General features: G+C 40.5%; 1 protein-coding gene across 1 annotated transcript in view; it reads left to right on the forward strand.

The window, feature by feature from the left end:
- Positions 1-19,024, forward strand: part of si:ch211-246m6.5 (von Willebrand factor D and EGF domain-containing protein) — a 327,759-nt gene that overhangs the window by 234,624 nt on the left and 74,111 nt on the right. The gene's annotated exons all lie outside the window — the stretch shown is intronic.

Raw genomic sequence — 19,024 nt, forward strand, 5'->3', positions numbered from 1 at the left:
GTCAAATCCAGAATTAAGAAAAAAGGCTTTGATTTAATTCAGGACAAGATAACAAAACAAGAAATACTGGAGTCTTTTACCTCTTCTTTGAATGTGTAAAATTGGTTTCCAGTGCAGGTTAACCAGATTATTTAAGAAAGAAAAAACTAAATAAAGATCAAAAAGTCCTTGGGATTAGAAGAATTCTAAAAGGAATATGGAAGGACAAAATCCATTCCCTATTTCCCTCATTGTATCCAAAGTGTACAACATTGTTTCTGTAATGTATGGATTTATTTCTTATAGAGCAATGTTCCTGCCCCCCCCCCCACACTCTTTAGCACTACCTATTGATCTGTTCTCTACACATGTGCATTGTTCTCTCTCTCTCTGCAATGTGAATTCACCAGTTAAAGCCATCTCCCACATGCGTGCCTTTATTTAATTGATATGTAGTTATGTATAGACAGAGCAGTTTCACTAATCAAACACAAGAAATCTGAACATCTTTCCCAAAAGTGTGGTAAAACAGATTTACAACCCCAGTGGCACTGGTGCTTGAACTTTCAAATGAGCTATTTCATGGTTCCTTATTTCAGCGGAAACCACCAATCAGTTGTTTCATTTAGGCTGAAGCATCATTTGTATCTATGATGAGAATGGATCAGAGTCTAACTTTGTCTAGTACTAGCTGATCGTTTTACTGGCAGCTGCTTACAGCATAAGAAATCTGATATAAAGCCAATGAGGCAGGGACTGGGAGGAGTAACTTGTCCGTGAAAAGCATATGAGAAAATAGGAGTGGTTGTAAGTCTCTTGGCCTCTGAGGCCTGACCTACCATTTAATATGATCTTGGCTGTACGCTGTATGCGTCAACTCTTCTTCTCTGACGGTTTTCCGTAGACCTCAATTCTCTGGAGACTCAAATGCTTGCAAATGCTGACATCTGGAGCAACAAACAACCTGTTGCAAGAACTCAATGAGAACTCAATAGTATCTATAGGAAGATAGGACTGATGCAGCATTTCAACCTGAAATGTTGACAGCCCCTTTCCCCCACAGATGCTAGTTACTGTGAATACCAGTGAGAAAATGAATGATTGGATTGTAAATGATGACATGTATGTATTTTGATAATAAATTAACTGTGAACTTCCTGAGTTCCTCTAGCAGATTATTTGCTAACGTCATTCTCTGATCGTTCAAAAATTAATCTACCTCCTCTTTAAGTATCTCCTGTGATCAAGCCTCCAAGTAGAGGATTCCAGAAAATCACCACCTTAATATTTCAATTTTCAATTATCAAGCCTTTATTTTGAAAACTTATCCCCTTGTTCAAGTGGATGTGGCCTAGGGGCAGGATGCTTCCTTCATGAGATAAACTACAAAATGCCTTGCATTCATCTCATACAAGCCCAATTATTAGGTGATGCACAGTGGCCACTAGTAGAACTGCTATCTCACAGTGTGAGGTTCAGTCCACACTCCAGGTGCTGCCTATGTGGAGTTTGCTTGTTTGGGTTTTGGAGTTTGGATTTTCTGCTAGTTGTTCCGGTTTCCTCCTCCATTCGGTCCGGCAGATCCATATGCTAACTGGCCACTGAAATGGCGCAAGGCGAGTGGTATAGCTATGGGAGTTGATGTGAATATGGGGAGAGGACTGTGAATGAGCGCTTGATGATCCATCCAGACTTGGTGGACTCATTTCTATATTGTGTATCACTGTGATCTATGAAGATTCTCCCACTAGGAATTCACTTGTTTCAATAGCATCATCCCTCATTTCTCTAAACTCCAAAGAAAGCATTTCCATGTTCTTTAGCTGTTTGTGATAAGATAGCCTTCTTAGCACAACAGACAAGTTTAAGTTTATAGTCATCCGACTATACATATATACAATCAAATGAAACAGTGTTCCTCCGGACCACAGTGCACCCACAAAACATACAGTATATCACACACAGCACATAAATATTACTGTAAATAAGTTAATAAAATATAATTCAAAATGCATGTAGTGTGTGGCACAGGTAAACAGTACAGTAAGCAGTAAGCAGCCCGCTGTACTAGTGACGAGACCTCGGTGATAACAGGGTATTCATTATTCTCTCAGCCTGTGGCAAGAAGCTGTTATCCAGCCTGCTAGTCCTAGCGTTAATGCTCCTGTACCGCCTTCCTCATGGTAGTGGGTCAAAGAGATTATGAGATAGGTGGTAGGGATCTTCAATAATTCTTCGGGCCCTTCATATACAATTCTCCTGGTAATTGTCACAGATGGGGGGAGGGAGACCTCTGTGATCATCTTGGCAGTTTATACCTCTGCAGAGTCGTGCTGTCTGATCTTCTTTTGAAAAGCATCAAATCCCATCTTTCAAAGCAAGCCATTCATTTCTAGTTCTGACACGTTAAAAGGACATCTGTCTCTTTAATACTGTTAATCTTTTTCTTAGTTTTGCCATGTAAAACATTGAGTCACTTCTTATGTTAGAAGTGCGATATGAAAATAACTTGTCTCATAGACTTAGGGTTCTTCTTTATCTCATTTGCAATAGTGCAGCCAAAGAGTTTGTAAAGAGAAAGACAGCTGATTAACATACTTTTGTACGTTTTGTTGGAATATATATCTACTAGGGCAGAGATAATTCTCTGCTTTCTGAATAATAAGATATTGAATGAATTCATTAGAAGGAATAATTTACAATAATTTATATCTCATTCCATATGGTATAAAATCTGTTTGATTCTCAATACTGAAAAGAAAAGTAAGATCTGTGTAATCTGATGACACATATCACAGGCTGGACAGAATTGCTAACAAAGCTTCTTAATTTATGTCTGTAAATTAGCAGTCAAGCCATTTATGTTCAGTATCTACCCAGTGAGAAGCCTTTCTTGTTGTTTGTCAGAGACTGCCAGAAGCATCATTTCTGGAAGGAAGTTAATCTCTGGTGGATTGATTCTATTTTCATTGTTTTTTAATTAAAAGGTTATAAAAGAAGGTGCACATTTTATGTTGCATATTATGATCTCATAACATCCCAGTAACTTTACAGTCACTGTTGTAGCACTGAAAGCATTACATCATATAAACATACTTCATGATTCAAGATTGTTTAATGTCATGTCTTGTACATAAGTGTAAGGAGAACTAAATAATTGTTACTTCGGATATGATGCTACACACAAAAAACCCACAAAGGATAAAGAACACAGTAATAATAATCAAAATCTTGCGTTAAAATACAAACTCAAAAAATAAACCATACCTTACTTTAAATACAAGACTGATGCACTTTTAGAGTCAGAGTCCCACAAATTATATGACGACCGATTCATTATTACGGAAAGGACAATCCGTAATAACCATCTGGATATAATAATACGGGATAATCAAGCAATAGCAACTTAGTTAATAGATAGTGCCATTCCGAACACACATAACATACAGAAATCAGTAAGTAAAAAACACCAGAAATATGCTGAATTAAAAGAGGAAGATGAAAGACTATGGAACATGAACAGGGTATACATTGTCCCGAGAATAGTATCTACAACTGGTATCATCCCAAAGTCACTACACAGTAACATTAAACAATTAGGCCTACACAGCAATATCTATGTAAATCAATCTCTAGAAAGCCACAACACTAAGCACCACTAGAATAGTCTGAGAATTCCTAGCAATTGAGAAATGAGTGTGCTTGGCAATACCTGTACCTCTGGTTTCATCAGCTTGAGCTGAGAAAAAATATGAACACACAGTAAACATAAACACAGAAGATAGCTGCTATACATAGATTGATTATATGTCCCTAAAGTGCTAGGCACAGGAGTGTCTGTACATAAGGTGACTGATGGAGAATAATAATGTAGTGGTGGAGTTAGTGAGTGAAGGTGTTGATCAGTCTTACTGCTTGGGGAAGTAATTGTTTGAGTCTGTTTATCCTGGTGTAGATGCTATGTGGCCTCCTCCCTGATGGGAATGGAACAAACAGTCCATGAACAGGGTGGATAGGATCCTTTATAATTTGACTGGTCCCTTTTTGGCACTTTTCTGTTTGTATGTCCTTAATGGTGGGTAGGCTGGTGCCAATGATACATTGGGCTGTTTCAACTACCCACTGTGGAGCCTTCCTGCCTGCCACGGTGCAGTTTCTGTACCAAACAGTAATGCATTTTGTTAGGATGCTCCCTACTGTGATCTGTAGAATGACATAAGTCCAGCCCTCTTCAGCCTCCTCAGAAAGTAAAGATGTTGGTGAGCTTTCTTGACTATGTAGGATGTGTTTTGGGACCATGAGAGGTTGTGTGTGATGTACACTCCCAGGATTTTGAGACTGTTTGCAGTTGCCACTGCCTTGCCATTGATGTAAAGTTCTTACGTAGATGATTACTATCTCCTTTGTCCTTCTGTCATTAAGGAAGAGGTTATTTACCTGCTACCAGGCCTCACACTGTTCCACCACCTCTCTGTGGGCCATTTCATTGTTATTGGTGATGAGTCCACCATTGTCACGTCATCAGTGTATTTGACGATGTGATGGCTCGGGTGTTTGGCTGTGCTGTCATGTGTGAGCAGAGTGTACTGCAATGGGTTCAACACACAGCCCTGGGGGCACCCATTTTGAAGATGATGGGAAGGGATGAGTGACTGTGACTATCTGGGATCTGTTGGTTAGGAAGTCCAATACTCAGTTGCACAGTGGCGTTATTTAGGGAAAAAACACATCTTTGCCAGCATTGATTGGAAGATAAATAGTGGGTAAAGTTTGTTTTAAGATTTTACCAGAAAAACTAGACCAGTATCAGCCTTGATATTATTCCCAAGGTCTTGGAGTTGGCCTTGAACTCAAAATGTTCCCATTAAGGGTAGAGATCCATTGAGTAAATATTGACATAATTGTCATACTGATGAGTATGTAGCTCCATTTTAAAATCAAATTTGCAACCTAGATTAAATAATACTTAAATTCCCTCAAGTCAAGTTATTTCTTGCCTTCGGACTGAACACCAAAGTATAGTGGGTACCTCGTGTTAACTAATGAGATATGTCCTGCAGATGTAAATTAAACATTGCAACTCTGTGGTATTGAGTTGTGCACCAAGGCGAGAGTTGTCAGTAATTAAACCATGTTTACATCTAGACCACAGCCAGATGTTCATGCATTGTCCTAAGGCAACATATCGCATATCACTTCCGATACCAGTAGAACTCACCCTCAAGTAGGTTTGTCCCTTAAAGTTCTACCACTGAAATCCATGAGCAAAATTAATTGTCATTTGTTTGTTGCACGGTTGCTGCAAAATTTGCTATTTCCCAAATGTTCGCTCAGTGACATGTTAGGTCAAGCTTGAAACTAATTGACTTTTAGAAGTTGCTTCTATTTAAGACCATAAGACTTTGGAGAAAAATTAGCCTATTCATTCCATCAAGTCTCCTATCTAAAAACTGAAAGTTGAAATAACATTTTTAATTGGTTCCTATCTCTGTTGCAAACAGTTGAGGCTCAATTCAAGTTCGTGGTCAAACTTTTGAATCATATCTTACAATCCCTTTTACAAATAAGGTATGTAGTATTATACATGTCATTCTTTGTGAGATCATTTTGAAAGACTGATTCAGATTATTTACTTTTATAATATAGACTATTGACTTATCTAACCATTCATTCCTCGGTGGAAGTTTTCCTTCTTAGTATTTACAGATGTGGAACTCCATACACCAGACAGCAATACATTTGAAGCTCATTCTTATTCTATGCCTGGTATGGTAACTGTTTGGTTTATAGTAACATTTGAGACTTGTCTTTTTATTGTTATTGAATGCACCACTTTATCTTTAGTTCAAGGATAATGTTCTTCCAAAATATTATTATGTACGATTCCTGAGGAGCAGATTGCAGATAAAAGAAATGATGTGGAATTGGCAGACTTGTAGAATTTCGGATGAATTATATGTAAATTAATATTTTATTCTTACTATGAGCAACCCTACAAATCTTGAAGAAAAGGATGTCAATTTGACACCCCATCTATGGCAATTTGGTGTCTAAATATATGCTGAAATTCTTCAGAGTCAGTGGAAATTTCCCCCTGAAATTTGGATAAAATTGTAATTTTAAAGCTATTCAGTCATTGCTTCCCCCCCAAAATACATCTTTTTGAAGATGTATTTTTCTTGACAATTACTATTCTCTACTGTTGTTAAGGTATAGATTCATTTCAGTCTAAGTATTTAGGAGTCCATGAGCACACATCCTTAAAACCTGAGAACAGGCCACTAGAATAATTAAAACTGCATATCAGATATCTTCCTTTAATAGCCAAAACAGAAAAAAAGAATATAAAGGAAGTGAAAATATGCTGGAACTGTGTTCATGATCAGTCATGGCACTGTACTGCACACTGTTCTGATCACCACATTGAAGGAAAGAAACGGACGCACCAAACAAGTTACAAAAGAAACTTGTGAAAATGTTGCTGGGAACGAATTAGCTGTAAGGAAGGATAGGGAAAGCTAGAGTTGTTTTCTTTGAGGCAGATGAGGCTGACAGGAGACTTAATAGAGGTAATTAGAGTATAAAGGGCTTACATGTAATATATAACTAAAAACATAATTTTCAAGTAATTTGTAGGAGGATTGGAAGGCAGGTGAAATTTCTTTTCATTCAAAAGTTGGTAAGGGTATGCAATTCACTGTCAAAAAGGATCATTCATTCATTATGTGCCATGTCGTTTGATGTTGGTAATTATGGTCTATGACCATGATTGTTCTTGGCAAATTTTTCTACAGCAGTGGTTTGCCATTGCCATCTTCCTGGTAGTGTTTTTACAAGACGGGTGGCCCCAGCCATTGTCAATACTCTTAAGAGACTGACTGCCTGGAATCATAACCAGGACTTGTGATATGCACCATCTGCTCATATGACCACTCACCACCTGCTTCCTTGGCTTTCGGTGACCCTGATCGGCGGTAGGGAGCTAAGCAGGTGCTACACCTTGCCCAAGGGTGACCTTAAGGCTAGCGGAGAGAAGGAGCACCTTACACCTCCTTTGGTAGAGATGTATCTCCACCCCACCAACCTGTCAGAAAGGATAGAATCAAATACAGCACAATTATCATATTTTAACAGTACTCGGTTATACAATGGAAAAGACATGACCCATAGAGCTATGGGTGAAAGTGAAATTATGCTGAGTTATGCTTTCTTGACTGTCACGGATGCAATAGACTGAATATCTTCATTCTAAGTTATAAGTGCTTCTATGATTCTATTTAATGTGATTTGCACCTGATTTGGGCAATATTAATTGTAGTTTTGGTTGAGTGCATTCTCTTTCACTGGCATTGAATGTGTGAGCATTAATGTCTGTTCAGTTTTATGAGACCATTAGTGCACTTAGGTAATCAGTGAGATGGGCTAATTCCTTGCCAATAGGGAGATAGATGCAGGAGAGCTGCCAATTACAATCTGTAGAGATGATTAGGTTGGTGACTGTAATTGAAGGTCTGGTTTAGCATGTGACCAACACACACAAAATGCTGGAGAAACTCAGCAGTATGTGATTTTTTTTTTTGTTTTATTTATTGGCTGATTGATGATTCATCCCCTGCCGAAGGGTTTCGGCCCGAAAAGTGGACTGTACTCTTCTCCTTAGCTGCTGCCTGGCCTGCTGAGTTCCTCCAGGATTTTGTGTGTGTTGCTTCATCCCCTGCAATGGGTACTGAAACAATCTTTACAAATACTTCACAAATGTGTTCATTTACATAAGATGGAGATCCCCAGCAAGGCCATCATTGCCTGTTATTCCCGCATAGTCTGATCTGAGGAAGTAGTTAAAGGTCAGTTTGTTAATAGAACTAGAATCACAGATAGTCAAGACTTGGGAAAATGGAAAATTTGCATTCTTGAAGATTATTAATGAAACAGAGAGATTTTTACATTAATCTGAGCATTTTATCATCTGTGCTACTGAGATTTATCTTCTCTTAAATTCCAGATTTTTTAAGTATCCCATTTATCCTTGGAGGGATTCACAGACTTATCTCTGGTCCAGTATTTTAACTGTAATGATACTCTTTCCACTTTCTCAGAATTGAATTACCAAAATAAGGGAGGATTTCTCAAAGGGGTATTTACTTCCTGAGAAAAACAATGTCCAAACTTTATTTGGGAAGGTAATGACCACCAAAAGCAAGTATATTTTTCTTATGTTATAAGTCCTTCCTAGTATTCATTAGCAATTTTAATAAAAATGTGACAGCTGTTTTATGCCTGGCATTAATATGGTTTGGTTTGTTCCATTAGAAAAGTAGGTTCAATTTTAATTTTACCTATCGAGTGTAAAGAGGATAATATTGGCTGAGAATTGGTATTGGTGTATTTATTGCATTATTTACTCAGGCACTTCAGCCACTTTTTCATGGATAAAGTTCATGGCCATTCAGGCAGATGACTGTAATATGCCAGTAAGGGTTGTCTGACATGTGTAGAACTGACTGCAATTGTGTGTTTAAGGTATATGTGGGCAGAATCTGCTCTGCCTACATTCTTCCAATTTGTGTTTGTTGTAGTTAACCAGACCAGTGATTCCTGCGGGGGAAAACTACTAGAGGCTCGTTAAAAGAGAAAGTGAAGGAAATTGGTCCTTTTATTCTCTTGAGGCTGTCCTAGACTTGGAATACCAGTCAGTCCATCAAAAGTCAGAATCTGAATCTGAATCTGAATCAGATTTAATTTGTTAACCTTACACAGCAGTACAATGCAGTACATGATAAATAAATGTAGAGAAAAAATCGGAGTTACGCTAGGTATATATATAAGTTACATTAAGTAAAGTTCACTGCAGCCTTTAAGGGTTTTCCTATTTTCATTTCAATGCACTGTCTTCATCGTCACTCTTCATCCTCCTCTCATTCTCTAGTTCTGTGTCATATGCAAAATTACATCTTATTTATTTAGATACAGCGTGGAATAGGCCAAATCTAGCTGCACCATTCAGCAACTCCTAATTATGGGATAATTTATAATGACCACCTGTGTTGGCGCGTGGCCAAGTGGTTAAGGCGTCGGCCTAGTGATCTGAAGGTCGCAAGTTCGAGCCCCAGCCGAGGCAGTGTGTTGTGTCCTTGAGCAAGGCACTTAACCACACATTGCTCTGTGGTGACCCGGTGCCAAGCTGTATTTGCTCTAGTGCCCTTCCCTTGAACAACATCGGTTGCGTGGAGAGGGGAGACTTGCAGCATGGGCAACTGCCGGTCTTCCATACAACCTTGCCCAGGCCTACGCTCTGGAAACCTTCCAAGGCGCAAACCCATGGTCTCACGAGACTAACGGATGCCTATATTATAATGACCAATTAACGTACCAACCGGCGCATCTTTATTCTGTGGGAGGAAACCAGGGCACCCAGAGGAAACCCTCACAGTCATGGGGAGAGCCTAAAAACTTTTTCCAGGCAGCAGTGGGAATTGAACCTGGATTGCTGGTACCGTAAAGTATCACACTAACAACTACACTGCCACTGCCATGTCTATGTACAGGTGCAATGAAAAACTGACTTGAAACGGCATCACAGGTACATACAGTACCATCATATAAGCAGCATTCACATGAAAAATATAAATTAAACATTTTTACAAGAAAATATTACGGCAAAAAAATCACAAGGTCCGTTTTAGTTCAGAGTGATCTAAGTGGTCATAATCTTGCTGAACTGTAGTGATCTGGATTACACTGCATGGTTCAAAAACTAAGGAAGTAGCTGGCCTCGAACCTGCTGGTGTGGAATTTCAGGCTACTGTACCTCCTGCCCAAAGGTAGCTGTGAATAAATGGCATGACTCAGTCTGTGGGGATCTTTGTTGATTATTTGGTGAAGATTTACCTGTGAAGACATCAGACAGTCCCTAGCACATTTCATCCCAATGTCAGTAAGTACCTTGCACCATGCTTAGATAGCATAACAGCTTGGTAGAATTGTAACTTCCAACGTTATGGTAGCCAGTTTCAATGTTCAGTTCGTGCCTTATACATCTGTGCTTCTTGTGCCGAAGAGGGACAGAATCTACAAAGCATCTGGCTTTAATGAGCTGAAATTTTCACTGGAAGCCTAGAATTAATGAGGATGTTTCACAATGTAAGGAGTTAAAGATGGATAACTGATTATGATAGTTCCTTGTGTATTGTGATGTCTGTCCATAAACCATCTGTCGATACCAGGAAATAAGGTTGCTGTGTCCTGGAGACCCATTCAGCATTACAAAAGCAGCTGTGACTATCTTCTGTACTACATTTTGCCATTAATCACTGATTTTCACTGCACCTTACATATGTTCACAGTTGTCAACACTAAATTTCAGCAGTGTAGTTATCAGCTGGAATCTCAGTTTATATCCCCACAGTGCAGAATTCCAGCTGCACTATATAATCTAAGTCCAAGTTTCTATTAAGTTCATTTAAAAATAAACTCAACTTATAAAGATTAAATTTTCTTCTTAGCGCAGCTCACAAGAAATATTGATAACATTAAAAAGCAAAAGATGGGAGTCTTTGATATTGTTATGCAGTTATTGCTGGAAGAGTTATTCAAATGCAAATCTTTGATCAAATATTGTTGTACATTTTAGTGATGATGAATAAATTGGTTCTACCGTCACATACTTAGAAATTATAACTGGGTTTTAGCTGATAATTTTGCTTTTAGCCCTTTGCTGCTCCTCCTCACCAGCCTATCACCTCCCTCTGGTTCACATCATCCTTCTCTTCTCCCACTCTCCTCTCTATTAGATTCCTTCTTCTTCAACCCTTTACCTCTTCCATCTATCACCTCCCAGCTTCTCACTTCATCCCCACTTCCCCCACACACCTACCTTCCCTCTCATCTGCTTTCATTTATCACTTGCCCATTTATGTTTGCTTGCCATACCTCCCCCTCCCCACCTTCTTATTCTGGCTTCTTCCTACTTCTATTCCAGTCCCGATGAATGGTCTTGGCCCGAAATGTTGACTGTCTTTTCATCTTCATAGACGTTGTCTAAACTGCCGGTTTCCTTCAGCATGTAAATCTTGCCACTGATAATTCCTGTGTGAAATTGCACCCTTTGGAACACTGGAGACTGGCCACATCGCTATGCAATCTACGTCAACATTTCTCACCTTCTCCTGATACAAATCTATATCAGGAAATGCCACCTTTTTGCACAATGCTCATTACTGGCCATCCTGCTATAAATTGCAGGTGTAAATATATGTGATTAAATGGAATCTTGACCTCACAATCTACCTGGTTATGATCTTGCACTTTACTGTTTACCTGCTCAGTGTGTGCTCTGTGCTTTTAGGGTTTATTCTGCATTGTTATTACTTTACCTTGTCCTAGCTCAATGCACTGTTTAACGATTTGACCTGTATGAACAGTACGCAAGATAAGCTTTTCAGTGTATCTTGGTACATGTGACAATAATAAACCAATATCAAACTGCAAACTGTAACCAATGTGAACCAGGCTGGTATAAGCAGAGGCACATTGTAACAGTTTGTTGTCTTTCTAGCTTTTTAAAAGGATATTCTACTAAATCCGGAGACTATAAGACCATTAAAATTCAAGTTAAGTCAAGTTTATTGTCATTTAATCTCATACACGTATATAACGTATGTAGAAATGAACAATGTTTCTTCGAACCAGGGTGTAAAGCACATAACATACATAACACATGATAGCATATGAAGGTAAGAATAAAATCGACAGATGAATCACCCATAAATAACAAACTAGAATGCATCAATATTAAATATTGTAAGGTACAGAACAGATTAACTAGTGACACTTCGAATACGATGCAGCTGGGAGTTCAGAAGCCTAATGGCCTGAGGGAAGAAACTGTTTCCCATCCTGACCGTTCTTGTTTTTATGCATTGGAGTCTCCTGCCTGATGGTAGAAAGTCAAAGAGGATACTGGATGGATGGGTGGGATCCTTAATAATACTAAGGGCCCAACATATACAGTGCTCCTGATAAATGTCCCCGATGGATGTTAGGGAGACCCCTATGATCCTCTCAGCTGTTCTCACAGTTGTAGGGACTTCCAGTCCGATGCTTGACTGCTGCTACATCAGATGGAGATGCAACTTGTCAGGATGCTGTCAATGGTGCTCCTGTAAAACACAGTTAAGGTGGGGGTAGGAGACTTGCTTGCTTCAATTTCCTTAGGAAATGGAGGCACTGCTGTGCCTTGTTGCTCAATGAGGTGATATTAAGGGATCAGGTGACGCCATTAGTGATATGAACTCCCAGGAACTTGGTCCACTTAATTCCCTCTACGAAGGAGCCATGTATTTGCAGAGAGAGATGATTTGTCTGCACCTTTCTGAAGACTATATTGATTTCCTTTTTCTTCTCCACATTCAGGCTTAGGTTGTTCCTCTAACACCAATCCACCAGCTGCTCCACTTCCTCTCTATATTCCATCCCATCATGATTCTTGATAAGGCCAGCCACTGTTGTGTCATCCACAAACTAGATGACACAGTTTGAGCAGGATCCTGCGACACAGTCATGCGGCAGCAATCTGAACAGCAGCGGGCTGAGCACAAGCCTTGGGGGAGGGTGGAACTGTGGCCTTGCTGTTAAGAAGTCCAGTATCCAATTGTAAAGGGAGGTGTTGAGACACAGCAAGGAAAATTTCCCCATTAGTTTCTGGGATACGATTGTGTTGAACCCTGAACTAAAGACTATAAACAGCAGTCTGACATATGAGACCATATTTTCCAATTGGGAGTAAAATTAGGCCATTTGGCCTATCGAGTCTGCTATGCCATTTCATCATGGCTGATTCGTTCACCCTCTCAGCCCCAATCTCCTGCCTTCTCCCTGCATCCTTTCATGCCTTGACAAATCCAGACTGTATCAACCTCTGTCTTAAATATACCCAATGACTTGGCTTCCCCCAGCCACCTGTGGCAATGGATCCCACAGATTCACCAGTTTCTGGCTGAAGAAATTCTCCTCATCTCCATTATAAAAGGAGCCCCTCTATTCTGAGGCTCCCCCACTGTTGGAGACATCCTCTTCATGTTCACTCTGTCTCAGCTTTTCAACATTCCATAGGTTTCAATGAAGTCATTTCTCATTCTTCTGAATTCCAGTGAGTACAGGCTCAGATCCATCAAATGCTCCTCATGTGATATGCCTTTCAGTCTCAGAATCAATTTCATGAACCTCTTTGAACCCTCTCCAATGTCATTCTTTCTTAGATAAGGGGCCCAAGACTGCCCACAGTACTCCATGTGAAGCATCACCAGTGCTTTATAAAGCCTCAACAGTACATCCTTTCTTTTACATTCCAGACCTCTTAAAATGAATGCAAGCATCACATTTGCCTTCCTCACCACTGACTCAATCTTCCAATTAATCTTTAGGGATTCCTGCACAAGAACTCCCAAGTCTCTTTGCATCTCAGATTTTTGAATCTTCTCCGATTTAGAAAGCAGTCTATGTTTTTATTTCTTCTACCAAAGTGCATGACCATACACTTTGTGACTTTGTGTTCCATCTGCCACTTCTTTGCCCATTCTCCTAACCTGTCTAAATCCTTCTATATCCTCTCTGCTTCTTCAACACTACCTGCCCCTCCACCTATCTTTGTATCACCCACAAACTTGGCCACAAAGTCATCATTTGCGCCATCCAAGTCATTGACATATAACGTAAAGAGGAGCAGTCCCAGCACAGACCCCAGTGGAACACCTCTAGTCACTGGCTGCCAGCCAGAAAAGGCTCCTTTATTCTCACTCTTTGCCTCCTTCCAAATAGCTAATGCTGTATTTGTGCTAGTATCTTTTCTGTAATACCATGAGCTTTTTACTTCTTAAGCAGCCTCATGTGTAGCACCTTGTCAAATACCTTCTGAAAAGCCAAGTATACTGCATCCACCAATTCTCCTTTTGTCTGTCCTGCTTGATATTTCTTCAAAGAATTCCAACAGATTTTTCAGGCAAGATTTCCCTTAAGGAAACCATGTTGACTGTGGTCTATTTTACCATGTGCCTCCAAATACACCAGAACCACATCCTTAACAATTAACTCCAACATCTTCTCAACCACTGAGATCTAACTGGCCTATAATTTCCTTTCTTCTGCCTCTCTCCCTTCTTGAAGAGTGGAGTGACATTTGCAATTTTCCATTCCTCTGGAACCATGTCAGAATCTAGTGATTCTTGAAAGATCATTACTAATGCCTCCACAATCTCTTCAGTCACCTCTTTCAGAACTCTGAGGTGTACACAATCTGGTCCAGGTGACTTATCTATCTTCAGAACTTTCAGTATCCCAAGAACCTTCTCCCTGGTTTCTGAGGACTCCTTTGGTCAGAATTGACCATGAATACTGTGTCCTAGCTGCCTAGATATGCAAGCCTGGGTGGTACGATATGGAGAGCAAGCTGTTGCCCATGTAGCAAGCTCCCCCTTTCCACGTATCTGATGGACCCAAAAGAACGACAGAGACCGATACAGTTCAGTACCAGCAGCGTTGCAGGAATTCCCAGTCAGCATTGAAGTCAATGTAGGACTACCTTAGGGACTCCAGCTCTGGATTTTTCACTCAGGGTTCACTCCTAAAGCCTTCCCCATGAGTGAGTATAGCTGCAAGGCAGTGGAGGTTTGAGATCAGAGTTTTCCTTCTCCTAGGTGAGCTGCCAATGAAGACTGATGAGCCCCATCTGCCTGAAGCAACTGGTTTTAAGGTGCCAGTAAGCTGCCTTTGTCCCTCCTACTACCAGTAGAAACGGGTTCTTCCAGGCTTAGTAGCTAAGCTACACGTGAAGATCAGGATCTGGGCTTGATTATCAGAAGCTATTTGAGATGCACACCATTGGGAGCATTTAATAGGCCGTGGGAGCTTGTCCCCATTCCCACGCCCAGCTATAACAAACTTAAGGAACCTAGTAATGGCAACTTTACGTACTTCTGCCCTCTGACCCTGTCAAACTCCCAGCATACTGCTAGTGGTCTTCTATTGTGAAAACTGATGCAAAGTGCTTACTTAGTTCATCTAGCATTTCCCTGTTCCCAATTAAAACCTCTCCAGCATAATTTTCCAGAAGACCGATATCTACTCTTACCGCTCTTTTACACTTCTTGAATCTGAAGAATCTTCTGGTATCCTCATTAATATTATTGGCTAGCTTACCTTCATGTTCCATCTTTTCCTTCTTTATGACTTTCTTCGTTGTCTTCAGTTGGTTTTTAAAAGCTTCCTAATCCTCTAACTTCCCACAGATTCATTATACGCCCTCTCTTTGGCTTTTATGTTGGCTTTGACTTCTCTTGTCGGACATAGCTGCATCAGCCTACCTTTATAATGCTTCTTCTTTGGGATGTATCTATCCCATGCCTTCCGAATTGCTTCCAGAACTTCCAGCTATTGCAGCTCTGCTGTCATTCCTGCTAGTGTTCTTTTCCAATCAATTCTGGCCAACTCCTCTCTCATGCCCCTGTAATTCCTTTTACTCCACTGTAATACTGATGTATCTGACTTCAGCTTCTCCTCAAAATGCAGGGTGAATTGTTTCATGTTATGATCACTGGCTGCTAAGGGTTCCTTTACCTTAAGCTCTCAAAATTAATTCAAATTCATTGCACAACCCCCAATCCAGATTAGCTGATCCCTTAGTGGGCTCAACCATGAGCTACAAAACCCATTTCGTAGGCACTCTAGAAATCCCCCCTTTTGGAATCCTGCACCAACTGATTTTCTCAATCTACCTGTATATTGAAATTCCCCCATGACTATCGTACCTTTGGCATGCACTTGGTATCTCCCATTGTAATTTGTAGACCAAATCTTTACTGTTGTTGGGAAGGTCTGTATATAACTCTGATCAGGGTCTTTTTACCCTTTCAGTTCCTTAGCTCTACCCACAACTACCCTTCCGACTCTATGTCACTTCTTTCTCATGATATGATTTCATATTTTACCAACAGAGCCACGCCACCCCCTCTGCCTATCTTTGATACAATGTGCATCTTTGGATATTAAGCTCCCAGCTTTAACCTTCTTTCAGCTACAGTTCAGGAATACTCACAGCATCATAAATGCCATTCTGTAACTGTGCCACAAGTTTGTCTACCTTATTCCGTATACTGCGTGCACTCAAATATAATACCTTTAATCCTGTGTTCACCCTTTTCAATTTTGTCCACCTTTTACATTGCAGATCATCCTTTTCATTGCAATTTTGCCCTATCATCAACCCTTCCTTGCTGGCAGTTGCACTTTAGACTGCCTCTTTTGGTAAACCAACTGTCTCATCCTCAGCACTACTATACCACTCTGGTTCACAACCCCCCCCCCCCGCCCCCCGCCAAATTAATTTAAACCCTCCTGAACAGCTCCAGCAAATCTGCCCACAAGGATATTGGTCCACCTCTGGTTCAGGTGTAGCCCTTCCCTTTTGTACCTTCCCCGAAAGAGATCGCAATGATCCAGAACCCCTGCACGAATTCCTCAGCCACGTACTCATCTGCCAAATCATACTATTCTTATCCTCATTGGAGCATGGCACAGGCTGAAATCCAGAGATTACTACCCTAAGGGATGGGAACCAGACTGCCAGATCAGAGAGTGGAGTGCTTGTGGGGAGAGATATTGTTAAGTCTACATAGAAAGTAAAGTATCAGAAGGTTAAGCATAGCAGAACTAATGTTATGAGTTGTGTATATTTCAATGCAAGAAATATTGTAGGAAAGGTGGATGAGCTTAGGGCATGAATCAGCATGTGGAACTATGACATTGTAGCCATCGGTGAGAAATGGTTGCAGAAAGGGCAGGACTGGCAGCCCAGTTTTCCAGGGTTTAGGGTAAGGGGAATTAAAGAGGGAGGGATGACATTACTAGTTAGGGAAAATATCATGGCAGTGCTCATTCAGGATAGACTGGAGAGCTCATCTAGTGAGGCTTTATGAGTAGAACTGAGGAATAAGAAATGGATGACCATGTTCATGGGATGATATTGTGGACCACCAAACAGTCTGTGGCATTTAGAGGAACAAATATGTAGAGAGATCACAGACTGTTGAAAGAAACACAAGGTTGTGATAGTAGGTAATTTTAAATTCCCACATATGGACTGGGTTTCCCATACAGTAAAAGGGCTGGGTGGGATAGAGTTTGTCAAATGTGTTCAGGAAAGTTTCCTTAAACAGTACATAGTGATCCCAACTTGAGAGAGTGTGATACTAAATCTCCTATTTCAGAATGACACAAGGTAGATGACCCAGTTTGGGTAGGGGAATGTTTTGTATCTACTGATCATAATGTCATTAGTTTCAAGATAATTATGGAGCAGAATAGGTCTGGTCCTTGGGATGAGATTCTAAATTGGAGGAAGTCCAATTTTGATGGTAACAGAAAGGATCTGATATGTGAATTGGGATAGTTTGTTTTCTGGCAAAGGTGTATTTGATACATTGAAGGCTTTCAAAAGTGAAGTGTTGACAGTACAAAATTTGTATGTTCCTATTGAAATAAAAGGTAAGGGTAAAAGTTTTAGGGAATCTTAGTTTTTGAAAGATATTGAGGCCCTGCTTAATTAGAAAGTAGGAGATGCATAGCAGATGTAGGTAGGAAGGAACAACTGAGATACTTGAGTATAAGAAATGCAAGAGAACACTTGAGAAGGAAATCGAGGTGCATGACAAGATAGGCCGAAGCCAGCATGGTTTCATGAAGGGAAGATCCTGTCTCACCAACCTATTGGAAGTTTTTGAGGTAATCTCGAATAAGATTGACAAGGGAGAGGCTGTGCATGTTGTGTATTTAGATTTTCATAAGGCCTTCGATAAGGTGCCGCATATGAGACTGCTTAATAAGATGAGAGCCCATGGAATTATAGGAAAGATATTGGCATGTGTGGAGCTTTGGCTGATAGGCAGAAAGCAAAGGGTGGGAATAAAGGGATCCTATTCTGATTGGTTGCCTGTTACTAGTGGTGTTCCACAGGAGTCAGTGTTGGGGCCGCTTCTTTTTACGATGTATATCGATGATTTGGATTATGGATTAAATGGTTTTGTGGCTAAATTTACGGATGACACCAAGGTAGGTGGAGGAGCAGGAAATGTTGAAGAAACGGAAAGGTTGCAGAGAGACTTAGTCAGTTTAGGAGAGTGGGCAAAGAAATGGCAGATGAGATACAACAGTTGACAAATGTACGGTTGTACATTTTGGAAGAAGAAATAATCGGGCAGATTATTATTTAGATGGGGAGAAAATTCAAAAATCGGAAGTTCAAAGGGACTTGGAAGTCCTCGTGCAGGATACCCTAAAGGATAACCACCAAGTTGAATGGGCGGTAAGGAAAGCGAATGCTATGTTGGCATTCATTTCAAGAGGAATAGTGTATAAGAGTAAGGAGGTGTTGATGAGGCTCTATGGGGCATTAGTGAGACCTCATTTGGAATACTGCGTGCAGTTTTGGGCCCCCTATCTTAGAAAGGATGTACTGATGTTGGAGAGAGTTCAGAGAAGATTTACGAGGATGATTCCTGGAATGCAGGGGCTAACATACGAGGAGTGTTTGTAGGCTCTTGGACTGTATTCATTAGAGTATAGAAGAAAGAGAGGGGATCTCATAGAAACATTTCGAATGTTGAAAGGGTTGGACAGAGTAGATGTGGAAAGGTTGTTTCCCTTGGTGGGTGAGTCCAGGACAAGAGGCCATAGTCTTAGAATTAGAGGGTACCCAGTTAAAACAGAGATGAGGAGAAATTTTTTTAGCCAGAGAGTCGTGGATTTGTGGAATTTATTGCCACATACAGCTGTGGAGGCCTGATCATTGAGGGTGTTTGAGGAGGAGATTGACAGGTATCTAATTAGTCAGGGTATCAAGGGATATGGGGAAAAAGCTGGAAATTGGAACTAGATGGGTGAATAGTTTAGCTCATGGGGGGAGCTGTGGAGCAGACTCGATGGGCCGAATGGCCTACTTCTGCTCCTTTGTCTTGCCTTGTGAGGAGGGCTAAACGAAGGCATGAGGATGCTCTAG

The sequence above is a fragment of the Mobula hypostoma genome, chromosome 5 (genome assembly GCF_963921235.1).
Source record: "Mobula hypostoma chromosome 5, sMobHyp1.1, whole genome shotgun sequence".
Lineage (NCBI taxonomy): Eukaryota > Metazoa > Chordata > Chondrichthyes > Myliobatiformes > Myliobatidae > Mobula > Mobula hypostoma.